The sequence below is a fragment of the Hesperophylax consimilis genome, chromosome 4 (assembly GCF_061612785.1).
Source record: "Hesperophylax consimilis isolate HC1 chromosome 4, BYU_Hcon_1.0, whole genome shotgun sequence".
NCBI lineage: Eukaryota > Metazoa > Arthropoda > Insecta > Trichoptera > Limnephilidae > Hesperophylax > Hesperophylax consimilis.
Genome location: NC_142839.1, coordinates 4259277 through 4279970, shown reverse-complemented (window position 1 = coordinate 4279970; position 20694 = coordinate 4259277). Strand labels below are relative to the sequence as shown.

Sequence of the window (20694 nt, the reverse complement as noted above, 5' to 3'; positions counted from 1 at the left end):
CTTAAACATTAGTTTACCATTAGTTAATTATATTAGTTAACCTGAGGAGTTCCAAATCAAAGTTTCACTAATGCAGTCTCATTCCTTGCTCAACAGCTCAAAGCAGTGGGCATTCTTGACTGGTGAGCGATGAGTCCACTCGCTATCTCGTCATCATTTAAAAACTGAGACTTTTGTGGGATATTGGAAATCGGAAGAGATCTATCTACTTATCAATAACTGATGACAAATCTATCGAGGAAATAATATTATTAAACATCCTGGTTTACGTTGCCGATTCCTGCATGCCACAGAGTTCAACTTTAACATTGCCACGCAATCGCACTGTATAACAATATAATTATTACTAAATCAAGCCCATTTTGCCAGACAGATTAAATTTGGTGTAATTATAATTCGATAATTTTTTTAAATCATAACATCTTCTTTCTGTTATAAAAAACCCCCTCCTTTTCAAAGCAGTAGTTAAGTATCCCATGGTTACATTATGATGTACTTCTTACTAAATTAAAAATTATCTTTACAAGAGAATTGGAAATAATACTGATATGTAGGTATATAACATCAAGAACTGTCTTCATGCTGAAGTTTATCAATAATTTTTTTTTGGATAAATGAAACAATATAGTTAAGCGGGTTATGGTATGTGAACATTTGAACACGTTTTGTATTAAAGCACAACATGTATCTATATGTAATATTTGTGATTCATTTAAATACCTATCGAAAAAAAACTCTCTTGTAAAAAAAGTTTCAAAGGAAAATTTTTAGTATTGATGGTTTTGGTAAACGTATATCAACAAGCGATATGATGTTTTAATAGCAAAATTATTTTAAGCTTTTCGGGCAGTTCACGCGTAAACATCTTTTTGTAGTTATTTTTTGTTAATTTTCCAACAGAAAATAGAGAAAAATCTTAAGTGCACCTTTAAGATCTTTTCAACGAATTGAGCTAGTACCCACCTATCGTCACCAGTGGCGTGCAGTCCATAAAGGCTGAAATGCTGTACCCACCCTAAGAAAAACAAGCCATTCAATAATAGAAATTTAAAAAAGCGATATAAGATTGTATGTTTATTTATTCAGTTGGCTACAGCAATCAGCGGAACCTACCTTTGGTCATAGAGCAATGAACGTTACTTTATTTGTTTATTTTGCATGTACACTTACAGAATCATTATTAGTATTTATTTAATGTGAAAAATGTTGACGTTATGTCGTTCAGGCGTAAAAACATGAAGAGAATGATCATTTTTCCGAGGTGCATTGCTAATATTTGTAAAATTGTCGGGAACATAAAATATTTTTTTTCTAACATCTCTGGATTTCTTATTTGGCCGTTTCAGAGGTTATAAGTCACTATCAGCAAAGGAGCTTATCTTCCTTCATATTATCATCCAAGTCTCTTCAAGACTAGCAATATTCAATCCCTTCCTACAACCACACTTTAGCCCGCTTTACAACGCTGCCCAACTGGGTGGCGATGTAGTTCCCAGTCTACACTTTTCACACAGGGGCGCTCTTGTGAGGTGTCACATAAAAAGTAAAAAAAATAAAATTCTATCCTGATACTTCCCTAAAATCCTTTTCAAGGGCTCAGTTTTAAAATTTCTGCATTTGATGTCAGTTTTGTAAAATATTATATTTGAAAATTGAATCTTTAGTAGGCGCTTACAGCTTACAGCCTAGGGCCCACAGCAATGGGGCATCAGGCATCAGGCATCAGAATGTTCGCGGCTCCACAGCAAAGCAGGCTGGCTGCAGTGATCTGAGTGTGATCTGTGATCCTGCCGGCGGGGGGCCGATTGATTGGCGGGGAGATTGTGCATTTGTTGGGGCAGCCCCCTGCAGCCTTCGATGAGGAGTTCCGCTGACTCGCCCGTAAAAAAGCTAGCGGCAATGGCGGCAGATTATCCGTCAGCCTTCCACTCCTGTCACTATTCATTTGGAAATGTTATTAATAATCTCGAGTGTTTTGATGCGGTGTCATTCCTGAGGAACGTGTGAATGCTAAATCCTAAATTAGGTAACCATTAGCAAACTTTATCGGCACGATGAAGAGGATCGTAAGAAGTAGTAATAAAAAATACATGGACTTACACGTGAACATGACCTAACCTATGGCAAATCTCGTGATAAGATATATTTATGTATTATACATATGTGGCGTACCGAATCAATTAGTACTCAACTACAGTTTATAGATGTACATCTAGTATTCTTTCACAATACGAACGATTTTTTTATCACAAATATTTATTGTTTCACAACATGAATGGTTTTCTTTGATCACTCTCTATAATATACACTATTCACTCTCTATAATATACACTATTTATTTAATGCATAAGAGTGGAGCTGATAATTATACTGTTTTCCGATAATTATTACGAGGGGTGATAAATATGCAACGAAATGCAACAACGACGAAAAAAACACAAATTACAACAAATTAAAAGACCCTTGCTTTTGGCCTTCTATTTTTCAAATCTTCTTGGTTCTTTTTTTGAAGGTTTGAGGAAATGGAATAAAAACAAGGGAGAGGGCAATTTAGGTAGGAACCGGATTGTTGCAATAACCATAAAAGTGTTTCAATATTAAACAATAAATATACATATTTAGGTCGAATTATAAGGATTGAAGATTGCCGAACACCAAATAGGCTTACGGAGGGGTTTTGGAAGGTCAAGATTTGGTGGCTGCGTTATATCAGTTTTCGACTCTTGTCATTCAACTAACCATTAATTTTGAAATGTTAAGATGCGGTGTCTATCACTTTAATACTGAATTCTAAATTTGGTCACTATCAGCCAACCTTATTGGCACAATGAAGAACTCTACCAGGATCGTATGAAATGTTTCTCCTTTGCATTCAAAATACAAATCACCTACACTACACACACCAATGACATATAAATAAAGCAGGATAGAACATTGTTGGACACAAGTTATGCAACTCTGTAGTGAGCCTGCACGAAAAGGTGTTGGGAGTCTTGGGTTAAACAAAATAATTAATTATTAATTTATGAAACAATTGTTGGGAAAAGATTTTCTATTTATAGAGTGCATACTATCCTTACGAATGGAATTTAGAACTTATATATATATATATATATTTATGTTCGCAATCTCACCAATGAAGAAACTGGTTCTTGTGCTTGGTGAGAGAGTTAAACTTAATATTTATTTTTCTATTTTTACGAAGAAGTTAAATCAAATTCCAAAACTACATAGCTGATTCCTACTCCCCTGATTATTTGCCTTTTTGTAGATACGTTTTTGTGTTTTTTACCCATCTATGTGAATATTCAATCCTAATTAAGCTAACCATTAGTCAACGATTTTTGGCACGGGGAAGTGCTAAAAAGTAAAACCCGCCGATCAGCTTAATCGACCGATGAATTTACTGTCTATAACCTAACAACTATTTTTTTATGAGTTTAATAACTACGGTAAGTATTTAAAAATATTAGTTCTTACCAAGTGATTGATGGCAGCGAGGGCTTTTATTTGTTATCCAGGCAACTGAAAACAACAACAAAAAATATCATAATTATTCTGACGAAGAAGCCATTGGCTTTGAAACATATAGATTATCATTGATTCAAAGTGGTGTAAACAAAGTATTTCACTTATATACCTATAAATAAAACATAACTTTAAATTCAGGCAAGATATAAAAGTTTTGACGATAAAATAAACATAGATAAATATTAATAATTTAATTACAGTAAAGAAACATAAATAAATTGTAGTGATTTAAGTACAGAAAAGAAACATGGATAAATTTTCATGATTTAAGTACAGTAAAGAAATATATTTGCTCCCAGAAAGAGCCACCAATGTTACACAAAGTTTGAACATTAAATTTTTATTTTTTTTTATTTCTTATTATTTTATTTTATTATATTTTAGTTATTTGACAGCCACCGCCATCGAGGGATAAGGCTCTAAAATAGCATGTCGTGAGTTCAAACCCCGGCGTGCGCAAGTAAATTTTATTTGATTAATTTGTGTTATTTGATAATTTACTAATTTAAAATAATATATAGTATATTTGCAGCACGTTCCAGAGTGGCAGATACCCTCAGTATCGCTCTAAGACCACCAATCAGAATTGAAAAGTTGCTTGAAATTTCTTTGGCCGTGTTTGGTGACCAGATTTGAACATCCAGGTACTTTCTCATCTTCCTCTTTACCATATCCATCCCCTCCCCACAACCTTCAGCCTTACAACATACTCCATGGGGATGCCATAGTCCACTAATCTACCTAATCTCTTCACAATATCTATAAAGCCGATATTTTTTATTGAAATCAATTTTGCGCAGTCAAAAATTGATACCAACGATAAAATAAATTAATTGTAATTTTGGCAGACAGGATTATCTGCTTTTCCTGGACATGTGAGATCAAGTTTTGGCACACGCCGTAACACAAAAAGAGTGGAACTCTTCAATGAAAAACAAGGCTTTGTCTAAGTGTGATTTAACATTGTTCGAATAGAAACACGTGTCCAGTGTTAGGTTTAAAAATGTAATTTGGATAATCCTTTCTGAGTAGTTATATCCTCCATACCTTTTGCCAAATCCTCAACTTGAAGAGACTGCGAGTCTGGTAAGATTGCTGAACAATAGGAGATGAATATTTTTCTAACTGAGATTTTTTTCGTTGCGGCATGACGGTGTTCTTTTGGGCTTATTCTGGTAAATATTAAATATTCACGCAGTGAGGACGCTGAATACACGAGTAGATATGTAGAAGTTGGTAGAATGTGTGTATTATGTACCGACAAACGCTACCGACGCATGCCAAGATATTACTTATTTCAGTTATTGATTTTTATTCCTCTCTGGGGATTAAGGAAATGTTATTTGGCACACCCGTTATTTTTTTGGGAAATGATGAGAAGGATTTACGTAGCTAAGAGTTACAGAATACCTTAATATATTATGATAATTCAACAAATGTCTTTTGGAAATATGTGCGTGTGTTTGCCTGAAAATCTGAAAAAGATATAAGTAAGAATAAATAAAATATGCACGGAGTAAACTTACTGATACAATGTATTGCTAATTTATTAAAAATTTGTTAAAATTTGTAGTATTTTTGTTAAGAACGGAATTGCATTCCCTTACCTTATTATTGATAGGTTTCATGTAAAACTTTTAGTAAAAATTGAATGTTAAAAAACGCGACGTCGAAAGTGTTCATTAAGGTTATTGTATTTAAGCATCTTGTCATTATATAATAACAGAACAAACGCAGGTGCATGACCATTTGTTCCTATATATTCGGAAAGCACTAACATTTTATTAGGAAAAGGCGTGTTGTTCCGTTTTTAACAGGGTTTTAACACCACCAATCCATCAAGATATTGATGAAATTGTCATTATTTATTTCGACAAAATTATTAATTAATAAAATAGATATATTCTTCCGAATTTTCCTCCATCCCCACTTCAGTCAGCTTCACAAGATGGGGATGCTATTTTCGCACTGGCTCCGGACAATTAGAAGCAGTTGTTACTGTTTTGCGGTATTCACAAAAATATTTGACAAAGTGATGTCCCTTGCGACATCTGTATCCATTTTCATAATACTAAAATACTTACAATTTCAGTTGAGACTGATACATTTTTCAAACAGCCCCTTACAATCCGATCCTGTATGTCTAAAGTCATTTACCCGAGATCGTGATGAAATACAATAATCTGCACCGCAGCCTCCGAGACGGTAACAGTGGCGTAACGTCATTCTTTTCACTCAGCCGTTGAGGCAAATAACAACACTATCCGCTAGTCAATCGGCAAACTTCAAAGAAACTTTCAATCTGCTGCCGGAGATTGCCGAACAAAGGCGGATACGTCCCGAGAGATTTCCGAATGATGATGTTAATTCGTAAACAATTTGTCGAGAAGAAAATTCCTGATAAATGAATGATGTGGTCGGCATTTTTGTGAAAGGAGTTCTCCTGTCTGTTACACATATGAATAACACATATACATTTTGTGACACACCTGATGATAGTATTTATTGGTTAAATTAACATTCTGGACCTTTACAGAGATGGAAGATTGCTGGCTACGAAAATGGCTTCTATTCAATTAGAACAATTAGATAGCTGAACGGCTAAAAACGGTACTGGAGGCCTATAACGAATGATTTGACAAATTTCATAACATACTATCAGTAAAGCACCAATATGTTATGAATACGTCGGAACACAGTCACATTTTTAACAATGCCTTGATATTAAAAAGCCGTACTCTTTTTTCTCCGTTTAATAGTAGAGTGATTTCATGGAGGCAATCTGGTCTCCTTAAGTGTTTTAACGCCGATGGTAGTGTAATTCATAATACGTCTACCCTGAAAATACTTATCAGATTCAAAACACCATGCATGTAATGGCGTAATAAAAATCTCTTTAGACACTTTCCGAAATTTACTTCGGCTTGAACTCTGAGAAAAGCAACGGCAATGACCAGGTGACATTAGAAGCCATTGGTAAGATAATTCCAGGACAGATGGAGCGACCAGTAGGTATAGAGTTTAAAATAAAATAAAACTAACATAAAAATAATGTTAAAAAGCAAAAATAATAGTTACCTAATTACTTTAACTATTTTTTGATTACTAAATGCTAAATATTTATCATCAAAAATAATAATTTCAGATGTGTGTGTTTCCTGCTTAAATCTGATTCAATTGATCTTTACTTTGAATATAATGTCATTTTGAAAATTGCAACTGATAGAAGTTAACCACAGAATTATTAAAATGCACACTTCTATGGAAAGTTCCGACCCATTGATGTATTATATTTAGATAAGACATGAAGCGAAAAAATAGGTTCCGCTTTTTTACCTTCATCTCTCCCAATGCTCTAACTAAAACTACCGTTTCCGGTCTACGTGAACCGCTAATCGCGTTCTAATAGTGGAACAAGTTTCGACGAGATATTAGTACGCAGTAGCTCCTCTAATTATAATTACATTCTATGTACACGACCGCAATTTGAAAAAAAAAATTAACTTTTGTGAATTTTTGACTTATTATTTTTATAAGATACGACAAATACGTGACTTTTTTTTCGTTATCAGTAAATTTAGTTCAGTATTTAGACGAAAGGACGTAAGTTGAGCTATTTTGAAACTTTTAATATTTGATTTAAGAAATTTAATTTTTCAAAAATTATATATATTTTTTAATATAACAAAATCGAAATAGTGTTTCATCACCTTTCTAAAACAGTCTTTAGTTTTGAGATACGTACAGAAATATCCGATTTATTTGGATGTCATTGAGAAGCGGAAATATACACAATTTTTCCAACTTTCTGACAGCATTTTTAAGAATTTAACGGTCAATATTCCAGAGGCCTGAATGATGATCTTAATTGTATTTTTTAAGGGTATTAATGTCAAACTAGCAGTTAAAAACCTGCTCCGCGGGTAAATAATTTTGAAATTTTAGAAATAAGAAAACATGTCAATATAAAATCAGATATAATTAATAAGCAAAAAAAAATATAAACACACAATTTGAATTTGACCAATCAGAGGGCCTACATCGTCCAGACGCTAGGGTAATAATACTATCAGATATCACTTCTACATTATGTATACAATAATTATTTTACATATGTAAAAAAGTATTATATAGTTATTATTAAAACGCAAGTGAGATTTGGTACACCTACTGTATAGATTAAATTAATTAAAACCTTAAATTAATCTTATGAAGGTAATTAATAACTTAATATCTAGCTAGCATCGAAGTGGTCAGTACCTACGGATGAGGAGTAGTAAGCGGGTCGCAGGTAGTTAGGCAGTTAACCGCATCGAAGCTGCAAATGAAATACCGTGAGATATGCTAATACACTTTTTACCGAATGAATCATGGGTTAATTTGATATAAATTTGATGCTAAACTTCACAGTTCATCTAAATCAACTGGGTGTTTCAGAACTTTGTTAACATTTATAATTAATGTGCTTTTTTAAAGATTTTTAAGTTCGCTAACTTCGAGGGTGATTCTACATGATAGTACAAGTAAAACAGCTTTTCTCTAAATAGATAATTCCTTTTTCTTTATTTAAAATAGAACCACGCCTGAATACAAAATGAAACTAGTTGACTAATGTAAAATTGTTAAATAAAGTGGTCTAAAACTAAGTAATTCTTTATTTAAATATAATGTCCAGATACAAAGATATGATTATTTACTTTACATTACAATTAGTTCAATTTCATTGCATAAATTAACAACTTTTCAATGACCCAGTATTAAAATGCGATCGAATAATTTTCCTATGGTTCCCACACATTAGTCTCTTGTGGTTTTGCCGCCATTGTACGCGGAGAAAAAGACTTAGGGAATAATAATATTATTATTGTCTGGTCCAGCGGAGAGACAATCTAAAATCGTGTGACTCATTTTACTAATATGGGTATGAATTTTTTGTAGCGCGTAATCTTTGTCGAGATACAATGGCAGATGAGCTCGCCAATATCACACGTGGTTTTTATTCAGTCCAATCGTACTGTAAAGTCACTTACAAATCTTATTTCTTACCTAGTCCACCTGACCGGTGAGGGTTCAATTCCCGTCAGTGGCATTTATTTTTTCTCTGAAGATTTTTTCAATTTATAAATATGTTTCATGTTAACAATTATTGCAAGAAAATATTAATTCAAATTGACTTTTGAGAAAAAACAGCATGATGGCATTTCTAAACCCTACCCGTCTAGTATGACCAGCAATCAAACCAATAAAACCTCGTAGAAAGAACGATATTAATACAACGAGTAAAGTGTCTTGTCTCTTAGAATTGTTATAGTTTTTAGGTTTCTATTTGGGAGTCGGGTATGGGTACCGCCACCCCGGGAACCATTTATTGGATAAAAAACATTTCTGCCATCGGTCACCCCAAGTGGTTCGATACATTTGACTTAGCAGGGGTGCCCGGGTCATGGGGTGAGGTTTCTCAAAGTATCAGCAGCGGATTCTTCAGCCTTTCACCACAGTAGGAGGAAAGGATTCATACGTCTGTCACTCCTGGACCCACTGATCCCCCAGATTTCTACCCAACCCTCATACCTTTTTTATTTTTTAGAACTTCTATTCCTTATTTTTGTTACTAATATCGTTTTATTAATATTGTTTCATATTTAGTGTATCAGTTTTACGTTACTTCACGTTTTAAAAACGGTTTTTTATAATTTTCAATAGCTCACTTGGTACATTATGTTATTTTAATAATAAGAGTACTAAAAAGTACAATAAAAATGTACAATATGTACAATAAAAATAGTTATAGAGCTATGTATAGTTAGTTTGAATTATTATAAAATGATTACGAACAATTTGTTGTAAATCATGATTTTAATTAGCAAACTTTTATTATTAAGCCAGATTGGGTGTTTTGTAGAACATATCTAAATTAATGACAATGATGCAAATGATTCGTCTTATAGTACTGTTTAAGTTTCTATTTTATTTTATTTTTCTGTAACTCGTTTTGGAATGAATGATTCAATAATGTTCATCATTTTCAAAAATGTTCATCATTTTCAAAAATGTTTTCTTAAATAGGTACATAGGTATATCACTAAATACACTGGTCGACATTTATTTTTTTAAGTGCTGTCCCTTAAGCATAGCTAATTTTTTATATGTATTTAGTATCCATAAACACGAAATGAAACAATTTTTTTTTTTAATAGGTCAGGTTTTTTTTATTATTTAACAAAGTTTTTTTACATAATTCTTCCATAGTATGACGGGTACTTACTTAACAAAATTTCAAAACTAATTCAATTTAAATTTTTTTGCTCCTGATTTGCGCTTGTGAGTATTTTGAGAGTCTCTCTGCAGGGTCCAACAATAGTGTGCTAGCATAGATGGACCCCACTTTCCTTGGTATCACTTTTCCATATCCGCAATGTCCTGGTGAAATCGTTCGCCGTGCTCGTCACTGACATCTCCCATATTTTCGGGGAAAAATTCAAATGAGAGTGAAGGAAGTGTATTTTTAGTGACGTTGTTACATCCCATATTTTTATAGACTATGAGCATTTCAGACACAATGCTGATATAGTCTTCACTTTTATGACTTCCAAGAAAGTTCTCGATAACATTCTTGAAGGCTAACCAAGCGGCTAGCTCGACTGGTTTCAACACTGTTATAAAATTCAGATCAGTCAAGACCACCCTTATTTGTGGTCCCACAAATATTCCTTCTTTAATTTTTGCGTCGCTGACCTTTAAGTAAACTTTTGCTTTAAGTAAATCATGCCATTTCCATCCTTAGAGAAGCCTTTTGAACAAATTCCATCAAACCCAATTTAACGTGTAAGGGTGTAAGTAAGATATGACCGGTCAGTGGTTGGTGGGCATAGCGCTTGGGTCTCACCCGAGCGTCGCGTGTTCGATTCCTCGGCTGGCTAAGTCCTCCATCACAACACAAGCAACATTTTCGGCTTTCTGTGGTGGTAGTAGGAGATTTTCAAACATTGTTGGGTTATTCGTAACCCGGGAATGTTTGTCTTTCTTTAAAAAAAAAAATATATATATCTTAAGATTTTACTAAGGGAGCATGTTGAACATTCTTCGTGCCAGGTTTAAGGTGCTTTCTAGTAGACCAGTCCTTCTTGGCATAATGGTTTTTCCTGTCTCTGCTGTCCCACTTACACAGAAAACAACAATACTTTGTGTATCCCGCTTGCAGTCCTAGTAGGAGCCCTATTATTTTTAGATTACCACATATTTTCCATTCGTATTTTAGAAATTTATTTTTTTTAACAGCAGCTTCATGTTGCCATAGTTCTCTTTCATGTTTGCAGCATGACCAAATGGAATGGATGGTCAAAAATCAAAAAATCAATGATAACTCACGAATTAAAATGAATTAATACACATTTTAGTAAAACTTAAAACCCATAAAAACCTGACGTGATAGAAAAAAACTGATCACATATCTGAAATCAGCGTGAAATTTCCTGTCAGATTTGGCTACTTTTGTTAAAGGGACAAAAAATGTGTTGACCAGTGATATCAGCAATTAATATTCATTTCTATGGCTATAAATGTGAAAATGGAGTTTGTCGGTAACTGTTGTGGAATTTGCAATTTGAAATTCTCGCTATCAAAAATTTAATAATAATATGCCAATTTACAAAACATCATCTAAAATCACTATAATATATTGTTTGATATAAACACTTTATATAATACATCAATATATTTTTTCTTAAATTTCATCCTAAATACGTGGTAAGTAATTGGTGTGGAATTGTAAAATGGGTGCTCAGAAGAAGGGTTGATGCGTGATCCCCGATATTACTTATCTCTTCCTGTAATTAGGTCCTGGCATTAAGTACCACCCTTATCCGAATCCTTTCTTAGGACTTCCTGCCCTAATGCCGCGGGGAGGAAGCGGTGCTTACTGCTTATGTCTGGCGACTTGCAGGTAGCAGGGGTTGAGAATTCACCATCAGCATTAATTATTTTATTAACACAACATGTAGACAAATTATTCTTTGAATTATTGATGTTTTGGTATCAGTGGGATGTATAATTGTACAACATCAGATATTTATGATATATCACTGATATCTTTATGAGATACCTGCAAAAGTATTTAAAAAATCTTATAATTCATAAATCTTAACTTCTTTTCAATATTTTATAATAAGCTATATTCTCGAACTTCCGGTAATCGTTTGGTTTCGGTTGAATTCTTATTGCACTTTTTTAAAATGTCTGCTCAAAAGATTCTCATTTCTGAGCACAAACTGCCTCCTGTTTTAAATTATGTTTTAGTTTTAATGATCTTGTTTTGTCTTGTCCTGGTGTCATTTTTATTCTAAGTTTTGTCATCACTTTATATAAACAGTATATTTAGTGTTATAATATTAGATCTGTATTGGGTAAGGCACACTGTAAGAATAATTTTAAGAACATGACCACTAATACTCAATTACCGTTTTTAAGTTTGTTATAGTAAAGCGCACTTGAAATGAAGTGATACTAAACTGAGCTTTATAAATGATATGTTATTATTATTACTATAAGGAAGATGTGACATAACATATATTATCTAAAAATATAAAAAATTATGATTCTGTATTTGTCCCCTATAGACTCCAAATACATTAGACCGGTATCGCTAAAAACTTCAAAGATTATTCTTATTAGTATCAGGAGTGTTTAAAAAGTGGTTTGAATGGTAAAAAAAGTCAGGGACGACTGAAAAAGACTTGACGCATTATCACTGCACTAGAATGAGTTACGGATTCAAATAAATGTGGACATAATGTAGTTTTTTTTTATAGTAACGATGTGGTATACAGTAGTGAATGGTATTGGGGAAAAGTCGGGGATACCCGCGGAAGATATGGTACGATCAAGTAAAAAAAAACTTATAAAAATTAAGAACTTCTCCACCTCATTTCTATCCCATCCCCACTTATTTGAATTCCACATTTGGGATGACTAGTCCCACTAGCTCCAGACAGTTGGATTTCTTCTGGGGAATCTCACGTTTTTTTTTAGTTTAATATCTCTTTGCATTATCAGATTATGTAAAAAAAAATTTTGGTTTGACCAAAGAATGAACCTTTCCCTCCAGGGATGGTGCTAACAACTGAGCCAAATCTCGATTGGGTAGAACAGACATTTCTTTAAAATATTCACTACTGTAATATCATCGAATTTCAGAAAAATGCGTATGCGTCTACGTATGTATGCGTGATTGCCACCAAAAGTTGATAGAATGAACATCATAGAACACATTAAAACCCAAAAAGCCACAATGAGAATTATTCTTAAAGTCCCTATAAGAACTAGCACTGACGAATTCTTCAACAAACTTAACATTACGTCACTTTAACAACTCTATTCTAAAACAATACTCCTTTATATTCATAAATACAAAACACTGGAAATAACAACTAACACATATATTAGAAACACTAGATCTCAATGTCAAAAACATATCCAACAAGCAAAAATATATACAACATTTGGGAAAAAGCTTCTTGTACTTTGGTACTAAACTCTACAACAAAATCCCACTCTTATTCAAAACGCGCAACAATATTTTAACATTTAAATCTCAAATGAAAAGCTGGATACAAAACAAGGGGAGATCAGAAATAGATAATATACTGACACCAAATATTGACTGAAACCGAAACTTCTCGACTGAACAAAAAAATAACTAGTAATATGTTTATAATTATTTCAGAAAAAACACTATTCAATATATTTATAATTACTTTATATTATCGAAACTATTAAATTTTAATCATTCGTAAATAAAATCCTCAGCACGTGAGTAGCCATTGAGAATATTACTATGTATATTTGTTACAAAAAAAAGATAATAATATACTTACTAGTATTGACACCGACAACAGATATCGGGAAGCGCGCTAATTTCTAATTTCTACTTTCAAGACATGCATTTAATCATTCACGGAAACAAACGTGAAATTCAAATATGTAAGTGTATTTAAAAAAGGCAATATGAAACTAGCTCGATATTATTATTTAACCTTAGCAAAGATAAATAAATAAATTAATTCACAGTTTGCTTCGATTTGAAATATCTTGTTAAGCTGGCCATAAAACACTTGTTGCTATGTAAATAAAATAACTAATTTATATCCCATACGCTAAGTGTAACAACCGCAGTTTTATTCGACCAATATTATATAGCGTGTTATAATTAGACAAACGTAAAGAATTTTAATAAAATTAATCAACTAAGAACGAGCCCACAAATGACTGTCGCGATTGTTTTTCAAACATATAATCATGTTCACAGCTAACAAAACTAAACAAATAATTGGCAGGAATAATGCAAATGAAATTTGAAGAATCAACCACAATCTGACTTAAATACTGTACAGTTTGTGATTGTTGTAAACAGAAGTGGCGCCCTCTATTATTTTCAAAAAGAATCATTGAAGTATTTGATGAGAAAACTCGCGGTTTGGGTTTTTTTTACTAAAAAAATAATTTGCAGGTATATTGAATATGAAACTTGAAGAATCAACCACTATATGAAAGTATTATAATAATACTGACTGTACAGTTTAGGATTGTTGTAAACAGAAGTGTCGCCCTCTATTATTTTAAAAAAGAATCGTTGAAATATTTGATGAGAACTTACGGTAATGTTTTTTTATCTGCTAAATATTTTTATTTGACAACTTCTGCAAGTTGATCTCACGCGATCTTTGCAGGAACATTTCCCATTCCATCCCTTCTCCCTTCGCCACAAACCAACAGTTTGCATCCAACCCTAATTCCGTATTGCACTATTTTTTCTTGCAAATGTAATCGCAGTTCCCACGGTCTGGTTAGAGAAAGGTAATACGAATAATAATAATATTCGGACAGATGAAAGTGTTGGCGGCTGGGTCGCATTTAGGTGTATGTGTATGCAGAAAATAACAATAATTAGGAGGAGATTTGTGAAAGGTGTGTTTTGTGATTTTTTCCCAGGCTTCGCAATAATCATTATAGACAATTTGTAGGTACATTTATGCATTGTACTTATTAATTAGAAGTTAGATAATAATGACCTTCCTTTTATCATCACCTCAAGCAAACTTTTTACATTTTTATGGAATGTGGAAGCAAGAAATTTTTCTTTTAAAAGTTATTCATATTTTATAAAAAGTTACTGACGGCTCTTAATGAAAGAAGGATAAACAATTTTTTTAGATTTTCACGGCGAAAAGCATTTTTTTTGTTTGTTTTTGGGGTGTTATGCCATGTTGCGCTAACTCCTTCTTTAGCCGACGTTTCGGACATCGTTGCAGTGTCCATCATCAGGGCAGATCCGGTAGATACGATGTCCGAAACGTCGGCTAAAGAAGGAGTTAGCGCAACACGGCATAACACCCCAAAAACAAACAACAAAAAAAGGATAAACAATGTTTCCATTATTGTATTAAATTCGTGGAAATCAAATAAATAAATTTTAATATTTAAATTAAATCATCTCTGCACATTGATCCCAGTGAGGACATAATTTTCTCAACTTGTTTCAAAAAAAGGATGATAAGTAAAAAAATGTAAGTATTTATAAATGAAAATTTTGGCACCATTTCAATTAAATGATAGTAATTTAAATGATTTGACCCTCTAAAAACGATAGAAGAGGTGTGATTTTGAACAACTTGATTAAACAATTTTTTTTAATAGGGTGTTTTAGAACAGACCATAAATGTCAACAGACTAAAGGCGGTTAGCGCTAAAAATGTAAAAAGAAGAAGAAGCTAGCAGTACAGGGTGAAATACTGGTACCTAACCTAATACAAGGCTGATGTCAGCGTAATGGATAAGATTAAAAAAGGGTCGCTTAGATGGTCAAGTATGTTCAGCGAATGAACGAAGAAAGGAATGTAAAGATAATGTAAATTGTAGAAGAAGTCGGATACACCAGAGAAATACATGGCACGGGTCGGGCCATGTCAAGCGTCGGAACAACATGTAGAAGAGTGTGTATGAATGTAAATGAAGCGAGGAGTATGTGTAAGACCGAGCTGTTTGGCGGTCCGTCTTCTCCGCCTACCCCTGCGGGGAAACGGCGTGATGGATAGTTGCTGATGTTTCAGAACCATTGGTTCATTCATCTGGATACAAAGTAAGTAGTATTACTAATATACTAAAAATTAGAATAAGCATTTACAATTAAGAAAGGACAAAAATTTTAACGATAAGTGTTGGGAAAGGGTAATTCATTAAGTAGTTTGTAAAAATAATTATAAAACTATCGTAAATCTGCGAAAAATCACGGGATAGCCAGAAATATTGACAAATCAGTTTCAATTTAAAAAATGACAAAATAATTTTTTTGTTAAAAATATTACAGGTAGGTAATTTATTGCTTGTATGAATTCTTTACACAACCACATCCAATTTTTGAAATGACACTTAATTTCAAAGTAAATTTGAATTCATTGAAAGCTATACGCAGGATGCACAGACAGACAAAAATTAATTTTTTTGATGATAATTTTGAATTTTAACATAGGTACATAAGATATGTCAAAGTAAAACTTCCAACTAATTCATTCAAATATTTAAACACGTAGGTAGATACTAATATCAATTTGTGAATAAGTGAAACGATGTGTCCTGTAAAAAAACAAGCTTTTGTTACCATAACAGTTCAACACGTATCAGAAGTTAATTGTGTTGCAATGAAGATCCCAAATCAGTCACCACGGCGATGCACTACGTAGTAATGCAAAATCATGTGTTTTTGGTTTGAAAATTTGGTCGCCTAGAAACGTTTCAGATGCTTTAAATAAATACCGCGAGTATAATACATCTTGGCCTTTGAAATAATCGAGTATTTTTTACATAAGTCTTTTTATAAGCCCAGAAAAAAATAATCTATAAGGCCTATGAAAACTGCTTTAATGTTCAAAATTTCCTACTTACGAACCCATTTTCGTTAATAGTTTTATTGTATAATGTGACAAATTAAGTTATTTATAAAATGATTGGAAAACATTTAAATATTTATGCCTGAACATCCACAAAATAAAATTAAAGGCACTTTTTGGCCATGTTTTTTTCTTGCCTAAATCAAAACAGCTGGATGGTGTTAAACGGGAATTCAAGCCTTATCGCCATCTGCGTAAGGAGTGTTATTGATGGCGGCTCAATAAAATAGACTTCAAAAATATAATTTATTTCCACGCCATTAATTCTTCATTCGTCAACTAAGTAAAGACTAAGTACATTAAGACCAAAATGTAATGTTCAATGTCAGGATGATGTTTTTTTACAGAATACCCATAATTGTAAAAAAAACCAGTTGTAATATTACAGGTAACATGAATGAGGTTTAAACTAAAAGTATTAATGGCAATGGTACCTGAGTACTGTCCTATTTGGTCCTATTATTATTGCATGCCATGATTATGACTGTATGGGATTTCAGTAAATTAGCGGACATAATTACAACTGCGGGAAATTTACGTCATTATGCATTCTTAGAATGCAAATATATGTAAATTCACTATTTACAGACATGTATTTTGGGAAATACTGATACTTTAAATGAAGTTACTAATTAGGAAATTAATTAGTATAATTTTAATATCCAGTTTATGCCAATGTCGCAAAGCAACGTTTAGTAGAAAAACATAAGTAATGAAAGAAGTACATAAGTACGAACTGGTTTTCGTCAGGATAAAAATATATCTAGTAAATTTACTACCCCCAAACCCTGAAGATTTTTTTTGCATCTTTGCGAATTGCTCGAATTCGGACGCGGGTGCAGGAAACTCAAAGAGAATGAGAGTTATATATAAAGGTGTACCGCCAATAATAACTCCAATATAACATCTCTTTCTGTCATATAAACAACATAAGTAACGAAAAGAGAGGTTTCGACTGGGCTCTCAGCGGCAGGAGCATAAATGGTTTGTGGGTTCCATCCTCCCCTCGATAGGTACCTACGCGGTACAGGCGCAGTAATGAGGCTGCGTGTGATGGATCCTGGTCGCACACAATATAGGATTCCTGGTAAACCTACCCGGGTGAGGAATGGTTCCTTGAATGGTGCCTCGGTGGCTACCATAACCGCCCACAGGTAGCATTCGTTTTAGGGTGACCATACATTATACAAATAAAGAACAAAAAATAAAAAAAATATATATGAAATGATTTTACCTGCGTTATTATAATATGACGTGTAGTTTATTTAGATTGTTTTGGGACTCACGGATTTTTCACGGAGATTTACTTTTTTTCATACTGAACATTTGGAATATTTTTTATTGTATTGTAATTTAAATAAGATGATCTACGATTTGAAGAGAAGTCTGTACGAGGGAAGGAACACAAAAGGTGAAATCATTCTACAATCGTTGAGTGTAACAAAAATGTAGCTATTGAACCAAAATTAAGTACGGTGGATTCAAACCGAATGTAATATAAGACGTTTAAAACAGATTGGGTTTATGAATTTCCTGTAGAAAAAACTTCAACCAAATGTGTTTAAATAATGTAATTTTTTCAAAGACGATATAAAGGTAGATACCATTTTTTTACATAATTCCGCACAGGAGGCCCGAGGAAAATAATTTCCCTCATGGGCTATGTCATATTTGGGGATGCTGTGCGGTGGTCTTTTTGGGGAGAGAAAAGAATAAACATGGGTCTTGAAGAGACCCATGTTTAAGGATGGAGAAAACACTGGTAAATCATTTCACAGCCGAGCTCTAGAACTCATGTAAGAGCCGTAAAAACGACCAGTTCTTAGTTGATAGAATGAGTGAATTAGTGAACCATGTACATAAGTTATGCGCACTTTTGGTTTATTTCCTGACTATTTACCAGTGCCGAAGGGATCGACGCCGCTAGTTCCTCGGAGCATCTTCCATTTTAATACCCGTAGAACAAGGATAGCATACCTTCTTGACGCCTATCCTCTAAAGATTGCAATCAGTTTGTTTGTTTCGGATCTATTAAAAAAGTTTTGAATTTTTTATAAAATTTAAAACGTGTGGTAATCCTATCGGCGGTCCTACCCACAGAAATAGTCCATAAGTCCCATTTACCTACCCGCGCCTCGCTTATTATTATATGAATGATGAACCCCTCGCCCTACCTGGGACCTAAATGGCCGCTAGTCCGTGTCAATGATTCCTAATTTATTATTATTCCGCTGACATTTTCCGAATTCCTGGCATTGTTTTTTTTCATCCCTGAGAGATGGCTTTAGGTTCTACTAAGGATGCCATAGGTAAGGTATCCCACCAACTTCGATAGACCAAAGTTTCATCAGACTTGTTGGCGATGCTGGATGTTATGATTTTATTACGAATATGGCGGTGTATCTAACAAATTCCAGAGCTGTTTATTTAGGCATATTCGTCACATTCATATTTTAATGTTCAAGTAGCACTTAAATTAAATCCGTTAGGTTGAAAAAAATGACACATCTTATGGGAGGAATTTCAGGAATGCATTTTTGTATTGAATGAAAGGGTTGCACTTTTACTCTATTTTACAGATATCGTCAACGAACAATTATTGTATTTTTTTTTTTTAAATTTCACCAAAATCTCTTATCTGAAAATAAAAAATATTGATTATCCACATATTGTTTATGGTTGTGCGGACTATAAAAAGGTTCATAGGTACCTATTTGTTAAAAAATTGTGAAACCTTGAAGAATATAACTAATTGTATTTAGATTTTGAAAAAAGCGCAAATAGAAAATTTTGTAGACTTATGAATCTGACGGCAAAAAGTATTAAGTTTGAATCTTAAGCTAAATTCAATTTAGATATTCAGTTATGTAAATTTGTATTACGTAAACGGTAATTTGCAAAAAAATGATATCAATCTCATGTGTGGGGAATAATCATAAAAAAATACGTAAAATATAAGTTTTATTTCAAAAATTCTTTGTCGGACCTGCTACATTTGCATTTCAAAACGCAACACTTTTATTGCATTATTTACAAGTCATAAAGAATAATAGCCGTATAAAAATATTTTCAAATACATTACTGCCAACAAAAGTAATATGAACGAACTGTTTTTACGTCTGTACTTTAACAACTTTTTAAAGCACGCAGAAAAAAAAAACATCCAGAAAATGGTCAGAGTTATTATTTTGTAGAGGCTTTAAATACCTGACTATGTCCTGTAATTCCTTGAAGGACAAACAAAAAAATAATCTGTTCCTAGGTAAGCACTTGAAATATAACACTTGTGAGATATAGTTCTTCGCCAGATCGATGCAGAAATGCTACCTGACATACACGTATTGTATTATTTGAAATACAATATTTTGCAAACAGGACGCAAGATAATCATCTTCGTCTCCTTTTACAGATTGTGCAAAATAGATAGTTTAATCTGAGTTCCTAAAACCTTTGAAAGGTTCACCTTCCGTTATTTTTTATTTAGTTTAATACCTAGGTACTTGACAGGAATCGATCGTAATACGTTTAAAAATTTGGGCAATAAAGCTTCCAACATGAATAAGACACTAAGCTCGTGGTTTATTAGATAATCACAATTACAATTACTTAATTACAAAACAAATGCGGCATTTAATTTGCCAATTCTATTTCTTCATACTCCAAATAATATCTGTCTATACTCAAAACTCTAAACTCTTTTCGGACTCACTGCCCAAATTCAAACGTGGCATCATATCAATAATATAAACTGTTCAATGCGAATATATATACACACACTCAAATATACACAAACACACACACACACCCGCCTATACAATTCACACGTCACCTGGTAATTAAGAAATATACATACCTCTTACAAAACTTTACAAGGAGACATATCATAGGTACCCAACATGAAATATTTAATTCCTGTAAATTGTTTTATCACTGTAGCAAATCAAATAAGTAAATAAAATAAAACGGTGTTTATTTTTTAGAACTCCAATAGACTTTTATTGAAAAAATGTATAGTTTTAAAAAAGGAATTTTGACCAGATATAAGTTTCACATAAATCACAAAAATAAACATGGATATACATATAAGAACAAATCCTAGGTAAGAATTTACAGAAATGTGCTTATCTAGTTATAAATGGGTAAAAATAAATTATGGATAAAATACAGGAAAAGAAAATGAGAGAAAAGAGAAACGAGACACAGCACATGACTAGAAAATTAC

At 32.9% G+C, this 20694-nt stretch overlaps 1 long non-coding RNA gene across 1 annotated transcript in view; it reads right to left on the bottom strand.

The window, feature by feature from the left end:
• Positions 1-3473: 3473 nt before the first annotated feature.
• The window catches only part of LOC149424058 (uncharacterized), a 651496-nt gene continuing 634275 nt past the window's right edge, over positions 3474-20694 (bottom strand). Inside the window, exon 3 of the long non-coding RNA XR_016302096.1 lies at positions 3474-3525. This is a non-coding gene — a long non-coding RNA (uncharacterized LOC149424058). The remainder of the gene's footprint in view (positions 3526-20694) is intronic.